The following is a 25,499-nucleotide window of genomic DNA, read 5'->3' on the forward strand; positions in this document are numbered from 1 at the left end:
AGAAATTCTGCTGGAGTTTGTGTACTCCTTCCATAAGCTTAAGTCCGCGAACCCAGTCCGCAAACTTGAGAGTTTATATATCTAAAACCGGTTGTTCTATAGCTCATGTTTATTAAACTAAGAAATGCTTTGGCAAACCGTGGCTATAAAGTTCGTGAACCGATTCGAGTGAATAAAACCGTTTTTGCTTCGATTGTGTCTTGTGTAGTTACATAAATATCTAAGCAAATGAAAAACTCTCTAACTAGTTCATTTGAGTCTTTTGGACTAGCTATGGTGAAGAAGAATATGGTTGATATGAAAGTGATCATATGTCTAACCAATGGTTAACTATTGTTGAACCAACAAATTTTAATGTTTGGGTACGGTTCATAAACCCAAAATGGAACATTTCATTTGTGTGTAACAAGCTAAGTTTTCGATCTAACGGTTGAGAAATATTATCTTGAATCTAATCAGGTTTTCATCTAACGGTGAATATTGAGTGCTTTGTTAATAATCTAACATTGATTACAAACCCTGATTTGAAAGTGTATATAAGGGAAAACTCTAGGATAACGACTTAAAGACTTCATTGGGATTGTGAAGCTAGACCGATACTACTTTTCTTGTAGTTGTGTGATCTGATCTTGTTGTTTCTATCGTATGATTACAATTGTAATAATTGGCTTGAGATTTATATCTTCGATAGTCAAGATAGAAAAAAATCACAAACACTCCGTCTCATCGTTTTTTATTCCAAAATATCTTTTTTCGCTGCGTCGATTAAGACTATTGTGAGGTGATTAATAATACTAGGTTGTTCTTCGGGAATATAAGGCCGGTATATCAATTGGTTCATGTTCACCTTTGTTTATCAAAATACGGAACAAAACTCGTAGGTATATTCGTGGGAGACGGATTTATCTATTACCGTAGACTTTTCTATGTGATACCGATTTGTTTATTAAAGTCTTCGACTTTGGGTTGTAGAAACTCTTAGTTGTGGGTGAGATCATCTAAGGGAATCAAGTGCGCAGTATCCTGCTGGGATCAGAGGCGTAGGAGCATAAATGTACCTTGGATCAGTGTGAGATTGATTGGGGTTCAAATACAGTCCAGACCGAAGTTAGTTTGGAGTACACTAGTGTCGGTAGCGGCTTAATACAGTGTGTTTTCAATCTGGACTAGGTCCCGGGATTTTTCTGCATTTGCAGTTTCCTCGTTAACAAAATTCTGGTGTCTGTGTTATTTCTATTCCGCATTTTTGTTTATATAATTGAAATAATACAGTTTGTGCGTTGTTCAATCAATTAGAATATGCGACCTATTGGGTTGTTGATTTAAATTGATTGACACTTGGATATTGGTCTTTGGTACCATCCAAGTTATCTCTGTTTGATAAAGACTCGCAGATTTCTATTTGCTTGAGTAAAGATCAAATTGAGAGACTGAGATATAAACTCGTTGATATAGTTTTTATCTAGATTGAGTCTAACTGTCTAGTTGATTCTCTAGAAAGTATATTGGATTTTGTCCATACAGATTGTTAACCGAATTTTTGGGTGTGGTTGTTAGACCCCTGCATTTTCAGATAGAAACAGAAAGATCAGATCACACAACTACACAGAAAATAGTTGATTCTAGCTTTACAATACCATTGAAGTCTTTAAGTCGTTAACCTACAAGGTTTCGAGAGAAACCTAAGGTTAAAGGAGAACCGACTCTAGCTTATACAACTAGTAATACACAGGAGGTGTGGGGATTAGGTTTCCCGGTTGCTAGATTTCTCCTTTATATAGTCTCCAAATAAGGGTTTGCAATCTAAGTTACCTTGGTAACAAAGCGTTCAATATTCACCGTTAGATGAAAACCTGATTAGATTCAAGCTAATATCTTTAAACCGTTAAATCAAACTTAGCTTGTTATACACACATGAAATGTAACTTCATTTAAGATTGAGTAACCGTACCTAAACGTATACACTTAGTTGGTTCAACAATAGTTAACCAATGGTTAGCCATATATGAGCACTTTCATATCAACCTTATTCAAGCTAATATCTCATAGAAGTATAAAATACATAATCGAAGCAAAATCGATTTTGATTCACTCAAATCGATTCATGAACATTATAGTCATAGTTTGCAACGATTGAATTCCTTAATATATATAAATGTTTTAGTTCACGAACAAACAGATTTTAGAAAGTAACGTACCTAAGTATGCGAACAGGTACGCGTACTTAAGTAACCGGATTGAGTTTGTTTTCAATTTCAAACTCCAACAGAAATTCACGAACGTGAAATTTCCGCCAGTACGCATACGGGTATGCGTACTGTCCCGAATTTCCAACAACCGCCAGTACGCGTATAGGTACGCATACTTTGGGTTCCCGGTTTTGGACTTTTACACAAATGTGAAAACACACTATGCTTATATTCCAATATGGTTACATGTTCTAAACTCTCATTTCAATTATTGAAACTTTCTTAGAGGATATTACCAGCCGAAATTTCATAAACCTTAGCCTAGTACCATTGACCAGTCTTTGACTGTAGGTATATTCAGCTTAAGGTAACCTGAGCTTACCAATTTTAGTCGACCCTGCATTCTCACGTGCACAAAAAATGTCGAGCTGGTATTATAAAGACCAATACAATGAATATCCGACAAAGTTTCAAAATGTACAGTATTACTTTGACCATAGTGTGCATAGTGGTTGGGAACACCAACCTTTTCAAGGTTATGGTTCATACCATGGTGAGCCCAATTACTATTCGCACGTGCACCGGTCATACGAGCAAGAAAATAAGGAATACTATAGTACTAGTTCCTCGTCCTTGGACGACTTAATTAAATAGTTGAAAACTAGTCCTTATTATGATCCTTCTGTTCATATTCTTCCTCTAGAAGAATCTCTCAAACAAATAGCTGACCCTTCTGGTCTTATTCTTCCTCTAGAAGATTCTCTCAAGCTGATAGATGAGAATACAAATAGGTTTGTTTTAGAGACGGACGAAAGAATTGCTCGGAATAATCTTGATTTCCAATTTAGCCTTAAAAATGAGAGTAATTATTCCCATAATCGAGATGACGAGGTTATAATTGGTAACACCACTTGTTTAGACGAGGTTCAACCGTCTTCATATTATTATGATGATAATTATGATAATGAGGATAGTGTTGATGAAGAATTTGAAATGCGTAGTCATGATGACGAGGAAATTGTTACACCAATTGATCCTTATGATTTTAATGGTGTTTCTAGTTTAAATCCTAATAATATTGTTGATTATTCACCTATTCAAAAGAAAATGGATTTAACTAGAGATAGCATAGTTTTAGATGGTGTAGTATATCATTGTGATTATGAAGTCGATGATGGTTTAGAGGAAAGAGTTTATCTTGAGAGTAGTGTTTATAGTCTAGAGATTCAGAAACAATAGTCTCTTCTGAGGATTACAGAAATGTAGAACCACCTAATTTCAACCTAGAAGAAATAAAGACCATTTTCCTAAATCTGAGAATTTAGAAATTAAGGAAATTGTGACTAGTTCGTCCAAGGATATAGACAACTCTAGGCTTGGGGGTGAATATCATTCTCCCCGTGGTTTACTTTTGACTCTTATAAAAGTCCCTAATTTTGGACTTTACATAGGTGCCTCGACCATCTTAAAATATTATCTTCATGCACGTTTTCCTGAACCTAAATGTGTCCAGAAAGAAACTCAGTTGATAGAAACACATCATATGATTGATGTGGTTAAGCCGGTCCATGATCCTATAATTGACTTTGTTGTCTCACCAAAATTTTATTTACCAAATGTGGGAGTATCTCAATCTGAAATGTGTCATTATATAGTTTTTAGAACTAAACCTAATTATTTTAGGAAATTAAAATCGTCGACACAGTTACTTAAGAATGACCACCATTATGGTCAACTATGTGAGCCAAATATGATTGAATTTGAGGATCCACAATTATTCAGATTATTATTATGTGCTTCTAAATTCTTATTTGAGTTTTTCTAGACTCTGCAACCTGATCCTTCAGATCCCGTCTATGAGGAAATCCTGCCCATGAAAATATTTTATCTAGACCCTTTTACAGAACCTGAACCCGAACCACAACTAGATATAGTTGTCTTAAATAGAAAACTTGATAAGGATGTATTTGGTTGGTTCACTTTCTTGATCTACTACAGTTTTCTTCTATTTGTGATAAGATTATTTGATTCAGATGACCCACAGTTGTTCCGGCTACTACTTTATGATTTTATGTGGTGGCTAATTCTTCTTATGTATGGCTGAAGACGATAACTTAGCACTTGTTGGGAGGTAACCCATGCTCATGCAACACGATAATATCTTTTCTTAACTATTTTTCTTCAAATGGTAACAGTTTCTCCTTGTTCATGTGTTTAATATTATCTTTAGAACATTGAGGACAATGTTATATTTAAGTTTGAGGGTATGGGAGAAACTTTTTAGTTGCATTATTAAACTCCAGAACCTAGAAATTTATGCTTATTAAGGATGGAACTAACCAATCTAAGTGGATGGAAGCATCTTGGTTGTAGGAGTTGAGGAACCAATCTGATTAGATGGAAACATCTAAAGAGTCTATTCACAAAAGCACCGAGCTCAGGTGTTAGAAATAACATGGTAGTTTCGCCATATCTCGTTGAGTCTTTTCCACTTCTGTTTTTATTTTTTGTTTTTAAAATATGTTTCTCTAAGTGATTAGGTGGGGCTCACGATTCAAGTTGTTACCACTACTAGGGTGAAATAGAGTGAAATAGAGTAACATGTATATGGATGTACATGGAGACCACGCCTTACATTGTGCTAACGATGTTGGTATCAAATTTAGACATGATATTGCTCGCGACACTCTTGCGGATATTTGTTATAGGGCAAGTGTGCACCATAAAGTTGAAGCGTCTTTGGGTTTCCTATCTCGTGATGGAGGTGATTCTAGACCAGCGGATATTCTTGTCTACAATTGGGAGGCAGGCCGTGACACTTTTTTGTATGTGAAGGTGGTTTCTCCTTTTACCGGGGGTGGTGTAGAAGATTTTAAGCCGGGTCTTGCTTTGCTTAAATCTATTGAGCGTAAAAGGAGTAAATACCTTGATGTTTGTACAACCAATGGGTATAGTTTTAGTATCTTGGCTTTTACTACTTTAGGTGAGCTTGGTGTTGAAACTATAGAGTTTTTATTAAGATTGAAAAATTATATAGCTAGGCATGATGTAAATATTAAAGTTGGTAATTTTCTTTTCATTAGAATAGGTTTATCTATTCAAAAAGGTGTTGGAGCCCAACTTGTGGCTAGGATTCCAACAAGCTCTTTGTAAAAATATTTTCTTTTTTTTTAGTAAATGTAATATTAGTTAAAAACAAATTGAGACCAGACCATCAGACCAAATAGAATAAAGTGTTCAATAAAATCGACCGATGGTTCCCTTGTATATGCCAGCTGAGTTGATCTAGAGTTAAGATTACCGACCACTGATTCCCTTGTATATTCTAGTTGTGTTGATATTATTCATACCAGTATCCCAGTCCATTAGGATAGGTTCATTTTGGCAGTGGCCTTCAGACAGATATGAGAAACACTGTTCTCCTAGTCAACATTAAAACCATCTATGTTTTTTTCTATATCCATTTTCGTAATATATCCATGTGATTTGTTGACTCCGGATATTGATATCCATAGTGCGACTATCTGAGTAGAGCTTTGTCACTTATATATGAATTTTAGTATGCTTGAGTGCAAACTCATGTACAACAATTGGAATTTCGCATCAGGGTACTTCCTCCTGTAGTCAATGAGAGTATGCCAACCAAGGAGATTCTTTAGTGCCTTACAAGGTTCTGCGTAGATAGTTAGGGTTTGGAGTAAAGGTTTTGTGGGTACACTTCTGGTAAACTCTCACGAGAGTACAACTCGTCCACTAGGGACACCTAGGGGTTTAAAGGCTTATTGCAACGCTAAATGCAATCGATGATGCCTGCGACAGTGAGTTAGAATTTTTATTTCATTTTAGTTTTGCTCGGGACTAGCAAAATATAGATTTGGGGGAATTTGATGGATACATATTTGTGTCTTTATTACTCATAAAAATATATATTGTTGGTGCTTATTTATTTATTAATTTCGGTATTTATTATGTTCTGTAGGTACACAAATAAAACAGGCTCTGACGAAGAAAACGGCTAAAAATTGGTCTAGCGTGCAGAAAATATGGCCTATGAAGCAAATGGAGCTGGCCAAAGGACTGAGATATGACTCGGAAGAATTGGACGGGTACACAGTGAGAAAGGATTTTTGGAGGAACGTTAAGTTCTTGAATTTGGAAAGTGACATGTGGCAATCGCCGATTGGGAAGGATATCTTCGTGAAGTAATTGGTAGTCAAAACTACAGTACATAGAGATACACTCCCTCCGTTTCACAAAGACTGTCCGCTTTGACTTTCTCAAAATATTAAGGAGATCATACTATTTTACTTGATTACTCTTAGTTACTTACCTATTTTATTTTAATAAAAATGCTAGCAATATAGACTATTTAAAATTTGTGTGAGAATTATAAATACGAAATATAAAAGCGAAATTTAAAATATATTGAATTTAAAAGTATGAACTTTATAAGGAATCTATTTTTTAGAGTTAAATGTATATTTCCTTAAAAGGAATGAAGGATATATTTGTTTCCTCAATTATACTAGTTTCTTTAATATTTTAGATTGGGTCACGTTAAAAATGGATTTATATATATAAAGAATCTAAAGGTGTATTAGAGAGTTCATTAAAAAAATATGACTATAAACATAAATTAGACATAATTTTAAAACTGACGAAAAAGGAATAGAGGACGGTCTTTCAAAAACAGAGGGAATGTATTCATTCCTAAACTTACCGGGAGGAAAGAAAGTCATTGACCTGGCACACATGAAAGGAATTATTTATTACCTTTGGTTAGTCATGTGAGTATCCAAGGCAAACTAATTAAAGAATGGAAAGTGGGGAATTGATCGACAGTCAACCATATATATCATTTTCTTAAATTTGATGAGCACGAGGTGGCGATAAGAGCATCTCTAACAGTGGGTACTAAAAATCCTACGTGGAGTTTTTATTTAAATTCTTATTTATGGGGTAATATGTATATGGAAAAATAACAACGCTTTTCTCATGGATTATCTCAAACAGTAGGGGTCTTATTTTGAGGATTTGTTTTTCTAGATAATGGTAAAATTGATTCCCTCTTTTCTATTGGTTCAGAAAAAATTATTTAAAAGTAAGAATTTAAAATATGGTTAAAAAGATGATGTGGAGGTCATTCCCAAGGTCTAAATAAGACTTTCTCCAAGACCTTCATATTTATTTTGACACCCTTCCTATTTAATATGACCCACCGTTGGAGATGAATTTAATGTAAATAAGGGTCTAAAATCCTATGTGTCATAGAAAAAATAAAACCTTCACCCTCTATTGGAGATGCTCTAAAGGGTAAGAACTGATTTCGGAAAGTTCTCATAATCAAAAGATGTTGGTGGTAAAGTGTTGGAAAGATGATGTGGCACATTTCTATTGGACTCTTTTGGGTATAATTAACCAAGTGGCGCTCCACTATTGGGTGATGATGTGGATTCGAAAATAAAATGGGTAAACATATTCTTTTGAGAGCTATATATACGATCACATTTTGGAGCGAAGGGGGAGGGGTGAGCCGACACCATAATAGTTCTAGACTGTTTCTTTTGTTTTCATCCTTTTATAATGGAAGGCTAATTCTCTCCACTGGGGCTAAGGAGGAAGTCAATAAATCGTGTAAGAAATTATAGTACTCTTTGAATAAATATTCTTTTGAAGCTTAAATGTTTTAATTAATCTCTCTTCATATTTAGCTTCACAATAATTGTTTTGGGTAATTTAGTCATCGATTTTTTATAAGCGAAGGAGGTTATACCGTTTTGGTTTACATTATAAGTTGTTATTTATTTTAACTGTAATATTTTCCGAGACATGAGATTGGGTTCGAAACTGTCTCGAGTTACATCACGAATAATTTTTAGAGAGGAATGATTATCTTACACAATTGATTTGGTGGAATCTCAAACCCTAGTCTTTTCTCTCATTGATCATCTTAGCAATTTTTTCTTTAGTTAAAACCAAATCTTCATAAAAGTCCGAGAATCGAACCTTCTACTTACCACTTGTAAAAACTACATCAGTTATCAGTCGAACCACCACAAGCCTTAGCCCAGTACCAAAACATAGTTTCAACTATGTCTGAGGTATAAACTTCTTGGTCTCGGCGTTCATCTTAGCATTCAATTCTGTGAATTTGGTATCCAGCATCTTTTGGAATTGTTCACGTAACCAGGACAATGCCCCAGTGTCGATATTCACTTCAGATTCTACGGTCATGTTCTTGTTTTCAAGGAAACAAAAATAATATATGGTAACACAAGGGTGCTTATGCCTCGAATTTTGTGCAACAATAAATGCAATTTACAATTAACGCACGTGCATGAAGGTTCAACTAATTCTCGGGTAGGCTTGGACTACCTTAACAAAATATTCTCTGAATTTGTGTCCGTGATAAATTAACAACGAGAATACGTACTACAATGTTAAAATTATGGGATTAGCTTCTGCTATAGTTTGAGGATATGAGATACAAGTTATATGTGTTAGTTTTGGACAGAGCTTATACAGGAAAAGCATGAGGACTGTTAACACAAAAAATAACTTCTTCGTATTTCACACATAACTATTGAACAACGCATGTAATAACCATGAATTTTTTTCATATAAGTATTCATTGTTTGTTTTACAGAATCATAAGTTAGAATTAACTACATACAGGTGCCTTGAATTCGAAAAGAAAAAAAAATGGTAAGAGATATTGGAGAAAACTAGCGGTGTTTGAGATTCAAAAGTGCAATGCTGGCGAGATTTGAGGACCCCAAGCAAATAATGTTTATAGATTCCATTTTGTACATGACTTTATTTATTTTTTTGATACACATTGTACAGGATATGTACGTGAGATTGATCATTGTGACGAGAGTTTGAATGGTATAACTGTGAGTTTTTTTTTAAATTGTGCAGAGAGCATGTTATAGGTTCAATATCAAGATATGGAAAACGGAAAACTTAAGCCCAGTAACGTAATTATGACAAACTGGTTTTCAACCGTTCACTTTTATGTTTTTTAACTCCCAACCATCGCATGGTTTGGATGAGTCCAGTTATCAGATTTATGGGAATTCCTCGAGTCGTTTACACTGATGAAATTGATGTGATCCAGCCTGATATAGAAAACTATTTCTTTGAGGTCAACCGATCTGTCCATATTGAGTTTGCAACTGAAGAAGCTGCAGAGAAGTCAGCAAGACTGAATAACCAAGACTTGTTGGGTCGTTGTATTGGACTTTGCCGTCCAAAGGAAAGCAAAACTGGAGCATCAAGAATTATTTAAAAGTAAGAATTTAAAATATGGTTAAAAAGATGACGTGGAGGTCATTTCCAAGGTCTAAATAAGATTTTTTCCAAGACCTTCATATTTGACACCCTTGCTATTTAATAGGACCCACTATTGGAGATGAATTTAATGTAAATGACGGTCTAAAATTCTACGTGTCATAGAAAAAATAAAATCTTCACCCTCTATTGGAGATGCTCTAAAAGGTAACAACTGATTTCGGAAAGTTCTGATAATCAAAAGATGTGGTGGTAAATTGTTGGAAAGATGATGTGGCACATTTCTATTGGATGCTTTTGGGTATAATTAACCAAGTGGCGCTCCACTATTGGGTGATGATGTGGATTCGAAAATAAAAAGAGTAAACATATTCTTTTGAGAGCTATATATACGATCACATTTTGGAGCGAAGTGGGAGGGGTGAGCCGACACCAGAATAGTTCTAGATTGTGCCTTTTGTTTTCATCTTTTTGTAATGGAAGGCTAGTTCTCTCCATTGGGGCTAAGGAGGAAGCCAGTAAATCGTGTAAGAAATTGTAGTATTTTTTGAATAAATATTCTTTTGTAGCTTAAATGTTTTAATAAATTTCTCTTCATATTTAGCTTCATAATAATTGTTTTGGGTAGTTTAACCATCGATTTTTTATAAGCGAAGGAGGTTATACCGTTTTGGTTTACAATATAAGTTGATATTTATTTTAACTGTAATATTTTCCGAGACATGAGGTTGAGTTCGAAACTGTTTCGAGTTACATCACGAATATTTTTTAGAGAGGAATGATTATCTTACACAATTGATTTGGTGGAGTCCGAAACCCTAGTCTTTTCTCTCATTGATCATCTTAGTAATTTTTTCTTTAGTATTTTTTCTTAATTAATCTTAAAACCAAATCTTCATAAAAGTCCGAGAATCGAACCTTTTAATCACCACTTGTAAAAACTACATCAGTTATCAGTCGAACCACCACAAGCCTTAGCCCATTACCAAAAAATAGTTTCGACTACATCTGAGGTATAAACTTCTTGGTCTCGGCGTTCATCTTGGCATTCAATTCTGTGAATTTGGTATCCAGCATCTTTTGGAATTGTCCGCGTAACCAGGACAATGCCCCAGTGTCGATATTCACTTCAAATTCTACAGTCATGTTCTTGTTTTCAAGGAAACAAAAATAATATATGGTAACACAAGGGTGCTTATGCCTCGGATTTTGTGCAACAATAAACGCAATTTACAATTAACGCACATGCATGAAGGTTCAACTAATTCTCGGGTAGGCTTGGGCTACCTTAGCAGAATATTCTCTGAATTTGTGTCCATGACAAATTAACAACGAGAATACGCACTACAATGTTAAAATTACGGGATTAGCTTCTGCTATAGTTTGAGGATATGAGATACAAGTTCTATGTGTTAGTTCTGGACAGAGCTTATACAAGAAAAGCATGAGGACCATTAACACAAAAAATAGCTTCTTCGTATTTCACACATAACTATTGAACAAAGCATGTAATAACCATGAATTTTTTTCATATAAATATTCACCGTTTGTTTTACAGAATCATAAGTTAGAATTAACTACATACAGGTGCCTTGAATTCGAAAAGAAAAAAAAAATGCTAACAGGTATTGGAGAACACTAGCCGTGTTTGAGATTCAAAAGTGCAATGCTGGCGAGATTTGAGGACCCCAAGCAAATAATATTTATTGATTCCATTTTATACATGACTTTATTTATTTTTTTGATACACATTGTACAGGATATGTACGTGAGATTGATCATTGTGACGAGAGTTTGAATGGTATAACTGTGAGTTTTTTTTTTAATTGTGCAGAGAGCATGTTATAGGTTCAAAAATCAAGATATGGAAAACGGAAAACTTAAGCCCGGTAACGTAATTATGACAAACTGGTTTTCAACCGTTCACTTTTATGTTTTTAAACTCTCAACCATCGTATGGTTTGGATGAGTCCGGTTATCAAATTTATGGGAATTCCTTGAGTCGTTTACACTGATGAACTTGATGTGATCCAGCCTGATAAAGAAAACTATTTCTTTGAGGTCAAACGATCTGTCCATATTGAGTTTGCAACTGAAAAAGCTGCAGAGAAGGCAGCAAGACTGAATAGCCAAGACTTGTTGGGTCGTTGTATTGGACTTTTCCGTCCAAAGGAAAGCAAAACTGGATCATCAAGAACACATTAACCTACCATCTTCTTCAAAAATAGCGGGGATATTTCTGACGCCCGTTTCTTATACTGCAAGGATGAAGAACATTTTGGGTAGTTGGCTATGTTGAGTTTGCAACTCAAGGGAGGTATTCTGGAGGCAGTAGAGTTGAATGGCCGAGACTCATCTGGCCATCCTGTTGAACTTGGCATTGTTGGTGAAATCCCTAGAAAAGCAATAATACAACAACCTTCTCACCTTGAAAATGCATTTTATACTTAACCCTTTAAACCAAACTCTGATATTATACTACCTCCGTTTCTGGAAAAATGTTACTTTCACTTTTTCATTTTAACCTAAAATTAGGCCAACACTTTTCCATAAACGGAGGGAGTATTAAGGATTACAATTATCGAGGACTCGAGGTTACTAGAACTAGTCCTCGAAAGTAATCAGAATGAAAAAGAAGAAAAAAAAAAGATCCACACTGCGGTAGAAAAAGAACTCCATTGCAGTTACAAGGATACTTGAGATACAACAACTACTAACGCTTCGACAGGCCATAAGATTCTTTAGTATCCAACACAAATGTGCAGAACGTTATTGCTCATCAGGAATGATGGAAAAAGAATTAGGACTGTCAGATTGACAATACTTAACCTGGAACATATGAAAAAAGTTTGTTACCAAGAGAAATAAAAGAAATATGGGAAAAACATAAAATTGAAAAACCTCTGGATGTCGAACAACAACCTCGCAAATCTCAGATGAGAGTCATATAGTTTCTTACATAATCTAATTAAGGGGAAACAAATCATTTGGTGCAAAACGTGCAAGGATATGAGCCGCAATTATTAGCTACTCGAGACCATAAAAGGCAAAGCTCTTCTTACGTAAGAATAACTACTACCACAATCTTCAAGATTTTACTAGTATATCAGGAATCTTCATGCTCAGTACTCAGTATGCCATAGCTATATGGGATTCCCCATGCAAAATGATGAGACGCAAGGGTATATAACATGAAAAATAAAGGCTCAAACTGAGTAATGAATGATTCGCAATGCCCGTAAACAAGACACAATAAAACTCCTAAAATACTGATATGGGATCAATATACCAACACATGAAAACTTAAAAATCTATCAAAGCTTAAAAATCTATCAAAACTGAAAAATCAACATAATCAAGATCTCAAGGAAGAAAAGAATCTGAAGATACCTTATCTCAAGGAAGAAGAAGAATCTGAAGCTACCTTGAGACTCTTGTCTGCCTCCTTCGTTATGAAAAGTAGGGTTTTAGGAATACTTCAAGGAGAAGATAGAGTTTGCCTCCTTAATTAGGGGTTTAGGAATTTATAGGATATCGGATTGTGGGATGGGAAATTAGACTAAGATGATAGCCATCCTAATTAAGGAGGCAGACTCTATTTTTTCCTTGAAGTGTACCTAAAACCCACTTAAGGAGGCAGACTCTGTCTTCTCCTTGATGTGTTGCTAAAACGCTACTCTATCTTCTACTTGAAGTGTTCCTAAAACCCTACTTAAGGAGACAGACTTTATGTTTTCCTTGAAGTGTTCCTAAAATCCTACATTTCGTACCGAAGAAGGAAGACACGACTCTCAAGGTAGCTTCAGATTCTTCTTCTTCCTTGAGATAAGGAAGCTTCAGATTCATTTCTTCCTTAAGATCTTGATTATGTCTAAGACTGATTTTTCAGTTTTGGTAGATTTTTAAGTTTTCATGTGTTGGGATACTAATCGCAAATCAGTATTTTCGGAGTTTTTATGTATTTGCTTAGAATGGGTAATTGTATGGTTTCTTTCAGTACCTTTTACTCTCTTGTTTATGGGCATTCAATAAATAAATCTCTTTCCCAGGAAACTCAAATCCCATCTACCTACTCAAAAAGGCCTCAACCAAGATATTCATACTTACGCAAAGATACCACCAAAACCTAAGGGTCATGACTCCCTCCACTAAGTAGATTTAGTCCCGACAATCTAATCACATAGTGATAAAACTAAAAAAAATCCAGACAAATCTAGACAAGGTCGAGCCCAACAACAGCTTTGAGAGAAACACATTGTTTATACAAGCATTCACAATGTCAAGATACTGAGTGAAAGGAAATAAAGGACAAGAGGAAGAAAAAGTATGATGAAATCGTACCCGTGGCAAAGGAAAGGCCAGATTCCAGGAATATGTTAGCCACTTGCTCCAATCCTTCCCGGAACTTTTCGTGTTCCTTCGGTCTAGAAAAATTTCAGCATTAGAATACGGATTTTTCAAATATACAGGAACACATAGATCATAGTGATAATAGTCATATCCTCAATCCGTAACAGAAAAGTACATGAACTTCAGGTACGGGGAAAAGTAGCAAAATAATCAGAGAACCTTATTGTCAAAGATTACAAGAACGTGATCAGCTTCATTAAAAATCATATGAAATCATAGTCAAATCCATAATCTCCATGAAAAATCCATATGGAAAACAACCTATTACTATTTCTTGATGTCTACCTGAAGAACACTCGAGCTAAATAAAGGAAAGCAATGGATCACCAACATATGCTTTCTAACCTTTGAATAACTTCAGGTTCATGAAAACTTTCGAAGGATGAATTTTCCACCAATAGACATTGTTAGCTAAAATGAGTCAGAGTATTAGAGATTCAATGCGTTTTTAAGATTCCATACATGCCCTTGCAAACTATAGAAAGAAATATTAGCTTGTTTCGGTACTTTACTAACAACCACCCACATAGTAGCTGCCACTGAAACCAACAATGTCTTCTTCCAGTTGCTACTGGATTAACAAAAGTATTTCTTGGGTGGGGAAGGTCCTGAGATCAAATCCAAGAAAAGTGGTGTATAGCTAGTCTAAGGGTAGGCGATCTGTGCTGAGCTGACCGAGGGGACAGCACACCAATCTAGGCCTAGATTTCCCACTGTCAGTGACAGTGTACAAAGTAATCGTCTCATGATAAAGTATGCTGTAGTGATGTACAAAAGAACCACGTATTTTACATCTATGTTTCAGAGTCATTGCCCACACCACGTATTTTGCATCTATTTTACATCAGATGTAGTTTCATACAACTGACGATCAAGTTCACCTTAGAAACAGCCACAATACATGACAGGTTGGTTAACTAATGTTTTAAATTGAAATTTGTTCTTAAAGGACTCAGAATGATGCATTATTCCAAGTATCTTTTTGCCGTGTTCTTTTTATTAATCTTAAGGTTTTGTGGTATTCTTGTAAAGGGATTTTACGTTTAATAAACTTATCAAAAGAGCGCAAAAACGTATTTTCTGCAGTATTCATGATGTTAAGCATATTAAGATAAAAGATCATGGGAAAACAAATTCACGACAACTCTAGAATCATAGACAGTAGAGTTAAAGGACTACCCCACTTAATAACTGTATAGCACATTATACATTGAGAAACAACAAAATAACATTTCGGTGAGGCTATCTGTAAATGCAACCTAAAATATGAAATAACTATTTCGTACATAAACCTAAATTAGTCGATTGAATAACCCTCATACAAATATTATATAAACCTAAAGATTAAAACAGCATTAACTACCATTGAAGAGTTTTCGACAGGAAATTCTAGTGTCTCAAAATCATTTTAGAACTTGATTTCATTACATTTGAGGGTTTATCATTTTCATTTTATAGGGTTTTCATTTGCACCACAATTTCTAATCAATTTTCGGCACACAAAAAAAAGGATCGTTTTTTTCTTCATGAATTCCATACAAACAACACCTAAAATGCCATTTAAAAACTAAATCATGAAAAACCCATTTCTAAAAAGACAAGATTCATCATATTAACACCATAATCGTCAAAAAAAAATCACTAAAATCACCCAAAGAGGCGAAATTCCGACATATATCGGTAAAGAGAAACATGAGAAGTTGAAGAAATGAGGAAGTAAACTTACTGGTGAAAACAATTGTTGAGCGAAGGATTCAACTTTTTTCAGAGTCTGGGTTTTGTTTTCCCCAATTCGTCTGATCTCCTCCACCTGAGTGAATCAGTGAAGTGTGAAGAAAAATAAAAAAAAGGTAGAGTTTATGAAATTTTGAGAGATACGTTATTACCCTTACTCAGCTGTTTTATTTACTCGTTTACTGCGAGAACATTGGTAAAATCTTTGTCCTTGTGTTGGGAGGTCGATAAAACATATTAAAGTTGAAGGACATATTGGACTATTCGTCTCGAATTTAAAAAGTCTCCAATCTTTCCCTCCTATTAACAGGACTCTAACAAAAATATCAAAAACTGTTATGGACAACTCAAACAGATTAACCAGAGCTGAAGCCTAGTTAGCAATTCGGGATTCGGCAAACGTACGGAACGACAAACGTACGAGTATTATACGGTTTTGTAAAATCCAGATTCGGTCCAAAATTCGGTCAACGGGACGTGATTCGTCATTAATTCGGAACGGCATACGTACGTGTATAATTCGATTTATAAATGTGAGTTCGGCTCTGAAAATTCGGTATCTATATATAACAAATAATTTGTATTTATAAGGTCATAGACCAATTTGTATGCATATGTGTGAGTTATTTAAGGAAAAAATAAACTCAATATAATGATATTAATAATATATACAACATTAGTTATCCAAAAGGACGTCGTATAGTGGTTTAGATGCTTGGTTAGTGAGTTTGAGATCTCTCTCACCTTCACCTTCAAATCTCTTCAGTCGTTTTTGTTTCATAAAAATTACAACACGTCTAATATTCGGTCGTGTATGTTCGGGAGGCAGTAAAGCCCAAAAATTGGAGTCTTTGAAAAGTAAAAGTTAAAGAATTTATGGCGAATTAAGCGGACGTACCATTCGGGATACGTAAAATTCGTGAACGATTCGCGAATAATCCGGGAATGCCACATAATACGCGACTTGGGTTCGGAGTTGCAAACGTACGCGAATAAGACGGTAAAATTCGTGATACGGAAAAATTCGCGAATGATTCGCGAATCATTCGCGAACTTACTAACTAGGAGCTGAAGGGACTCCTTTAAAATGCTGGATAGTTTGTTATCAGATTAGGCTCAAAGAAGGATAACACAGCCGTCCAAAGAAAAATCATGTGTATTGTGACTGGCATAGCAGGATTTTGGGTTGAAAACAGGACAAAGCATGAGCTTCTCAGGGATGTTGGCGATGGGAGCCTAGATACTGATGTTTGCATCGACCACAAGTGAGCTTAATTAACTTGAACTGGGTACCTTATTTCATTGTGGGACCATTAGGTCTCAGAGATTTATGGAAATAGCTTATGCAGTCATTTTGCATTTTTTGGCAAGCTAGTGTGAAAATCAACACCAAATTCATGAATCACAAGCACATTCCTTTCTCATCGAAAATGTTTTTGTAGGTGTCAGTCCAATTTGATCCATGATAATATTGGGTTCATATTTTCTTTGACGGAATTTTAGTATTTTAGAAATGATCAAATATTGGTGTTTTAGTATCGGTATGTATGGAAGGATCATTTTCCATTCACCAAAAGAGTAAATACATGGCCATGCCAGTTAGGGAACCTGATTTGACATATAACTGTTATGAATGTTCATCTATATATAAGACAAGGCCAAAAAAGAATCTGGTAAACATGTATTGAGAACTAATTTAAGCAACCGGATTCATAGAGATACAGGAAGGATAAAACTGATTTTTACGTTCAACAAATGAAAAAGGCATTTAGATATTGGAAGAAACTGTACTATACATATTGCAAAGCTAGAAATTTGATCCAAATATTAGTATTACTCATAAATATATGAAACTGAACAACAATGTACAACGATATCAAATTGGCAACAACGAAAATAATACCTTAAGCTGGCAACTGATTCTAGTGTAAGTTATATGCAAATTGTTTTCTATACTAATTTGTAAGTTTTATACATATTAGCTTTGGTAGATTTTTCAAGTTCGAAAATCTATGTTGTTAAGGTTTTTTCTTTTTCTTTTCTTAACAAAAAATATATTAAATAAAAACTTAAGTATTGTTTACACAAGCAAAATTAATGCCCAACAAAAATCTTCCAACTATAGAAAACATAAGCAGTTGGTATATTTTTGAAATTATCCAAGCTTGAGCACCACAACGAGGACTATTTTTCTTTTTGAGATATATTTCTTCTCCTTAAGGTAGTGATGTTCTTTTTTCTCCGGACAAGGTCGTAGATAATAATATTTAGCAAGGCCATACTGTTAGTAGATGTCATGTTTTGTTGATTTTGGGTATTGTTTTTTAGTTTTAATGCTCAAAGTGGCAATTAAACTCCCGAACTTTAAAGCTAATCTAAAATGTTAATTTTATTTCGGAATGTTGAGCAGAAATGACCAAGAATTTTGTTGTATCCGACTTCTGTTTGAGGGAACGATGTCCTCTTAGACTGTTGTCCCGATTTCACTTGATATGAATGATGAAGCAACTACATTTTATATCTCACAATTTTTAGAGCCACTACATAAGATGCGGCGAACATCTACATTGGACGCCTCTGAAACGACAAGCTCTATTACCTAAGCCCGGAATGAAGACCCGAAAATTGATCTCCAAAGACTTGATCTTCAAATGTTTTTTCTTTGAAAGGAAGGTTATTTCATTTACTCTTAAACACAGTCAAGATCACCAAAATGTTGTTTGTGGACCAGTGCAAGTCGGATTCGGTATTGTATGCACATTCGTTATGGGTCCCAGAAATCATTGGTTTATAAATTTTCTAGCCGCGTGGATAAGGTGCAGACAAATTTGTTTGATTTTAGTGACGTGAGATAGAGGTCTAAAAAATATTATTTGTTATAGTCTCAATCATGGGCGATAGAGACATACAAAATGGACCCCACTTGTCACGCACCCATCCCATCATTAGATTTCTATTTAGGAGAAATTTCAACGTATCTAGCACCACTTACATGAAGTGGAAAGTATATGGACGTCAAATAAAAGTATAAAAGTAAAGCTGAAAAGATTGTTCATCATCACTCACTTTGTTTTTTTTTTACCATCAGTTCCATAGTTGACGTATAACAAATTCATTTCATGTTTGGCCCTATCACTATTCTTGAATTAATAAGGTAATATGCGGCTGATGGACCACCATACCATATCGAAGATCATCTCTAGGAGGGTCCATCGTATTTGTTTAGTTTTTGCTCATTTTTTCTCCTATCGACGAATTTGCATACAAGTTTCACTTTTTATGTTCCATTTATTAACCAAACTTAAGTATTTCACTTTGGAACCAACTTTCTGATAAAGTAAGTTGAAGATAATTCTCTAGTTTCACTAAACAAATATATTCGTATGGATTGCAATTAGACAGTCAACAACTCTTCTGCAAATCTTTTTCAATGAAAAGGCTTGAAAAGATCCTTCCTTTTCGCAAATCTTCCTAGTTTACTCTATTTTATGCTCATTATGGTAGAGATTCGAAAGTTGCATGTGTTCCTTGATTAAACCAAAAACTTTAAGCAGAATTTTGCTTCCAATAGTGGTTTCATCATCGATGGATGTTCTCCAAATTGGCTCACATTATCTTCGTATTTGTAACAGAACCGATGGCAAATGTTTTGTGAATATTGCAAATATAATGTAAAAAACAAGATATCAAATCAAAAAAAATTTCCAACCAGAAATGTTGAAATCGCAACACGGCTTGGATATGGTTCCACTGGGAATTAAAGAGTCGGGTCATGCTTTAGTGAAAAAGTGTGTGTGTCTTCTTCAGTGTAAAGAAAGTGTTGTATTGTACATAATATCTTAATATCACTATTCACATTATCATTCGACCGTTAGAATAATCTTTTAGTGTGTATTCGCAATGAAAACTTTTATCCTAAACATAATTTATTTTAGTTGAATAAAACACTTAAAATCATCAATTTTTTGGAAACTCTATTTTATTGATTATTTATAAAATGTTATTCGTTACAAATTCCAAAGAATTAAAAATGATGTTGCTGAAATGTAGTAATTTGAGTATCATGTTTTCATAAACCCCATGTAGATGTAACAAAAAATGATAATTGTGAACACAGTCACTAGTTCTAATAGGATTTGACTAAACTATCAGATTCAATCTTGGCATATGTGCTTAGAAGTCTTCTTAGTTTACTCCAACATCTGATATCTCCTCAAAATTGTTCTTAGTTTGCTCAACCATAATCATTGTTGAAAAATAATTTGTCCAAAATAATACACAACATTCATATCCATCATATATATGTCCTTCTGAAACACTAATGAAAATGTCGTGATCATACTTTAAAAGAATGCTCTAAAATGTTGGAAAATAAAACAATTTTCACACGAATAGAGAATCCTTTATCCAAGTTGAAGCCTTTCTCCAACAAACCTAAAATAACACTCATTTAATATCAGTTCAAATAAACATAAAATCAAACTTAAAATCAGACCTCCTATCAAAATTATAATAAAACTCATTTAAGGAATCAAACGGTTCTGGTTTAGGCTTCCTCTTGGCATCTGTAATGGTTTGGAGTATTTCGATCTTCAATTTCTTCATTCATGACGGTTAGTTGCAGTTAGGGACTATTGCTTTTCATTCTATTTGTTTTTTGATCTTGTTGGATTTTGTGAAGTAAATGAAAAAATAAGAAGATAATGACAACACATGATCACGTACAATATAGAAACCCTAATAAATTTTACTCATGAGATAGATAATTAGAGTGATAATGATGTTACAAAAATAATCGCCATGATCACTTACAAACACAGGAACCCTAATCATGAAATATATCCTAAGACACACACAAACCCTAATATTGAAATAAATCTAGACTAGATGAAACAAACAACAATATTGAGAAACTTAAAAGCTTCAGACAAACAGACCCTCAATTGTGCTTTCCATGATACTTGAATTTTCATCAGCAACCCTTACACACCACCATTTTTCATCCCCTTGCGGACCACCACCATCCCCTTGCGGACCACCATTTACAGGAACTTGCAGACCATTTCCAGGCACTACCATTGCAGTGAGGTAGATATAATGATCTGACAACCCACATAGATAGAGACTGTATATGAGGATTTGCTATGTTAATTAACTCAAGCTAATATCAGGAAATTTGCATTCAAACTGTTTACCAGATGAATGAAAGGATTTGGATTTTGGAGTTAATTAGATTTGGTACAATTAAATTTCTGGTCCGGTTAGTTAGTGTAGTTTTAATTTTGAAACCAAAAGAAACGTATCCAGAAACATGAAATAATATAACATTCCATGGGAAACCCTTGAAAGGTCTTCATGAAGCATTGTGATGTAACATGAAAAATTATTAAAATATTTATATTTCTTTTTCTTTGTACTATCAGTCAGTTGAGTTTCATTTTGGATGCCGCAAAAAATATTACTTTTAGCTGCACTTCATAGGAGGTGCTGCAAAAAAGTTTCTTTTTCCGCATATATTGTTGAGATGTGGAAATATGGTATAGCAATAGATAGTTTTTTTTTGTAGAGTTAATATTTGTCTTATTTCTAATAATTACGAATATTTTTTACCTAATTATTTTATTTTATCATGTTTTTGATACACGTGTTGTAATCTTTTATTTAAAAGGCGAGCGAAATTTTCATATTTAAGTTCGTATTAATATAAAAAGTAAATACTTTAAGAGATTATTATGAATACATTATCATATTTTGTCATGATTATCTTTTAAAATATATTTTAAACGCTTATATAATGACACATATACTACTATCAAATAATCATATGCGAAATGCAAACTTTATATATCATAAATGTAACCTGATATCAGAAGAAAAAAAATGTTCATTTGTAAATAATTGTACGCAAAAAGGAGTATTCATTCATATCATAAACTTCATACGTATTAACTAACTTAGTATATCATTTTTCATCATAAGTTTCACATTCAGCTGGACAAAACAAAAAAGATTATGATAAATTTTGTGTTTTTGTAGATAATGATGGAATTTTTTTGCTTTGGATTTTTATATATAAATTTCAATATATATCTCTCTCTATAGTTCCTAGGTGTTTTTCTTTGTTTTCATTAGTTGATCAAGAAAATGAGTTGCACTTAGCACCAACTATCGACACATATGGATGTTTTGCATGTACCGGTAATAACCCTAAAAGAGCACAAGAGTGTCAACTATCGTCAGATATGGGTATTTTGCATGTGGTGATAATATTTTCTTAAAAAATAGTACATAAAAAAGTGTGTTTTATATTAGATTTTAGGAGACAGAGTTTAATGAATTCACAACTGTGAATATTTTGTTTATTCTTATTGATATATATAGTGAATTAGATTACATAGGAATTAACTAAGAAGTTACAACAAATAGAGATATTCTAGGAATATGACTATATTTACGTAAGACTAAAACTAGGAAAGAACTAGTAAACTGGGAAACCTAGTAGACTACAGATATATCGCTAACACCCCCCCTCAAGTTGGAGGAGTCGATCCACATCGAATACCCAACTTGCTAACCAAATGCTGAAATTGCTTGACACCTAAAGGTTTTGTGAATAAATCTGCAAGCTGTTCAGAAGACTGTAGATGTTGTGGTTTGATTAAGCCGTTGAGCAGTTTTTCGCGGACAAAATAACAATCAATTTCGATGTGCTTCGTCCGCTCGTGGAACACTGGATTTTGAGCAATGTGAATAGCTGCTTGACTGTCACAGGAAACAATTATTGGAAGAATGCAAGGAATTCTTAAATCCTGAAACAAATAACGAAGCCATTGTAGTTCTGCAGTTAAATGTGCAAGGGCCCGATATTCAGCCTCAGCAGAGGAACGAGCAACAGTTGGTTGCTTTTTAGATTTCCAGGAAACTGGGCTGTTACCTATAGTAACAAGATAGCCAGTAGTGGATCGTCGGGTCATTGGACATCCTGCCCAATCAGAGTCGGTATATCCTTTGAGTATCAAAGGAGTGGAAGAGGCCAAAAAAATTCCATGACCAATAGTACCTTTAAGGTATCGTAAAACATGATTAGCAGCATCCAGATGAGAAGAATGGGGACGTTGCATAAATTGACTTAAATAATTCACTGCATAAGTGATATCCGGTCGTGTGACTGTAAGATATAATAGACGACCAATTAAGCGCCGATAAATACTAGGATCTGGCAAAGATGTACCAGCCTCGGATGTCAATTTCAGGTGCGCATCCATAGGGAACGAAGAGGTGCGCGATCCAGTGAGTCCAGAATCCTTTAGGATATCCAGAATGTATTTCCTTTGACAGAGGAAAATTCCTTTGGAAGAACGAGAAACTTCTATGCCCAAGAAGTATTGTAATTTTCCTAAATCTTTGATTGAGAAATAGGACGCAAGTCTTGATTTGAGAGAAGTGATGAAAATATTATCAGTACCAGTGATAATTATATCATCTACATAAATAAGGACAAAAATGGATGTGTTGCCTTTATGATATGTGAAGAGAGAATTATCACATAATGATTTTTGAAAACCTTCAGCAAGTAACACCGAAGAAAATTTGGCAAACCATTGCCTAGAAGCTTGCTTCAGCCCATATAAAGATTTTTTTAATCGAAGAACTTTGGAGTGGCCCTCAGAACCTAAACCAGGTGGTAATTTCATGTAAATTTCTTTATCAAGATCTCCTTGGAGAAACGCATTATTGACATCAAGTTGATGGAGAGACCAGCCTCGAATGGCAGCAATGGATAATAGCACACGCATTGTGACGAGTTTAGCAATAGGAGCAAAAGTATCATAAAAATCAATTCCTTCTTGTTGGGTATATCCTTTTGCCACTAAGCGAGCTTTATATCGTTCTATTGAACCATCTGCATTAAATTTAATTTTAAACACCCATTTACAGCCTATTGCCACTTTACCCGGTGGAAGATCAACCTGAATCCAAGTGTCATTGGCTTGTAGAGCAAGAATTTCTTTGGCCATAGCTGCTCTCCATTTAGGGCATAGCTTGGCCTGTGAGTATGTTTTGGGTTCCTCCGTAAGAATTACATTAGCGAGGAAAGCTTTATGAGTAGGAGAAAATTTATCAAATGACAAATATTCAGTCATTGGATAAACTGAAGTGGAATTGCATTTTGGAATAGTGCAGTGATAATCCTTCAAGTACGAAGGAGCGGACTTTGTGCGAATTGGCCGTGATGATGATATATCCGTAGCAGGGGAAAGGTCAGAAGAATTATTTCCAGTTTGCAAACGAGAGGATGTCATCTCGGCATTAGTGAAGATAGGCCGAGGATTTATAGAAGAATCCTGTGCCATTGGGACAGGTGACGGCGGTGAAATAACAGATTTTTGTGTAGAGTTATCTCCATGTAGAAGTAAAATGGAGTCATAGAAAGCAATATCAGAGTCGCGATCATGGGGAGTGATAGTTGATTGCGGAAGAGAACTGATATCATGAAATGGAAAAATAGTTTCATGAAATACAACATCTCTGGATGTGTAAATTGTCTTGGATTCAAGGTCATATTGTCGGATTCCCAGAAGTTATGGTAGCAATCTTGTGTCCATATTGTCGGATTCCAAATTGGAAAAAATTTTGTAGACATGTGAGAGTCTCGGATTTTACAACCATGAGATAAACCCAAGTGCATCGAGTGTAATCATCAACTAAAGTGAGAAAATATCTGGCACCCGTAGAAGATGCTACGGAAAATGGCCCCCAAATATCAGCATGAATTAGCTGGAAAGCATAAGAAGATGTAGAACTACTTTTATTAAATGGTAACCTTGTTTGTTTAGACAAGGGACACACAATACAAGAGTGAGTATTTTTAGAATCAATGCAATCAAAAGTACGAGATAAGAAACGAAAACAATCCTCGCTGGGATGGCCTAATCGGCAATGCCATATATCCATTGGCTTCTTATTTGCAATAAAAGAGAAAACAGAAGGACGTAAGCTAAAATGATATAGGCCCGCAATGCGCCTACTCCATCCAATCTCCTTGTTCGTTTGAAGGTCCTGGAAGACACATGAGTCATGAGAAAATTTAATACAACACTTGGTTGTTTTGGTTAGTTGACTAACCGATATGAGATTGAATTTAAAACTGGGAACATGAAGAACATCAATTAATTTGATTGCTGGGGATAAATCAATATTTCCAATATGGCTCACAGAGGTAAACGATCCATCTGGCAATTGTACTTCAATTGGTTTATCAACCACCTCATAAGTGGTGAAAGATGATATAGAAGAGCATATATGGTGCGTAGCACCACTGTCGACAATCCAGGTAGACAAAGAACAAGTAAATACATATGGGAAGGAAGGCAACAGGGCAGTAGAGACCGTACCTGCACAGGTTGCTGCTGGAGAAGACACAACACTGTTGCTGTTCGGGTGCAGTAGGTGAAGCAGCTGAGCGTACTGCTCAGGAGTGATCGATGGGGCCATTGGAGCAGCAGGTACAGCAACGGAGGCTAGAGCATTGGGAGAAGCAGTGTGGACAGCAGCAGCAACGTGAGAGTTGTGGGCAGCAGCGTTGGAAGAGCCATTGGGATAGCCGTGAAGCTTCCAACAGACCTAGCGTGTGTGACCATGTCGATTACAGTGATCACAAAAGGGTCGAGGTCGTTTGTTGCCATAGGATGGATTCCCAGGGACTGGACGGAAGTGCGAGGAATGACGCTGTGGTCTTGCGTCTGTGTGAGAAGCATTCAAAGCAGCCGATTCAATTAGTGGAACAGCAGCGGAATTTATTCCTTGTTGCTCTTCTTCTTGGCGTACGAGGTTGTACAACTTAGCAGCCGATGGCAATGGTTCAGTGACTAG

At 35.1% G+C, this 25,499-nt stretch overlaps 1 long non-coding RNA gene across 1 annotated transcript; it reads right to left on the reverse strand.

The window, feature by feature from the left end:
* Window positions 1–11,902: 11,902 nt before the first annotated feature.
* Window positions 11,903–15,721, reverse strand: LOC113337324. The gene is made up of 3 exons (XR_003354180.1): window positions 15,619–15,721; window positions 13,824–13,906; window positions 11,903–12,311 (listed from the first exon to the last, which is right to left on the reverse strand). It is a non-coding gene; the product is annotated as an uncharacterized LOC113337324 (long non-coding RNA).
* Window positions 15,722–25,499: the final 9,778 nt, after the last annotated feature.

The sequence above is a fragment of the Papaver somniferum genome, unplaced genomic scaffold (assembly GCF_003573695.1).
Source record: "Papaver somniferum cultivar HN1 unplaced genomic scaffold, ASM357369v1 unplaced-scaffold_16, whole genome shotgun sequence".
Taxonomy (NCBI): Eukaryota; Viridiplantae; Streptophyta; class Magnoliopsida; order Ranunculales; family Papaveraceae; genus Papaver; species Papaver somniferum.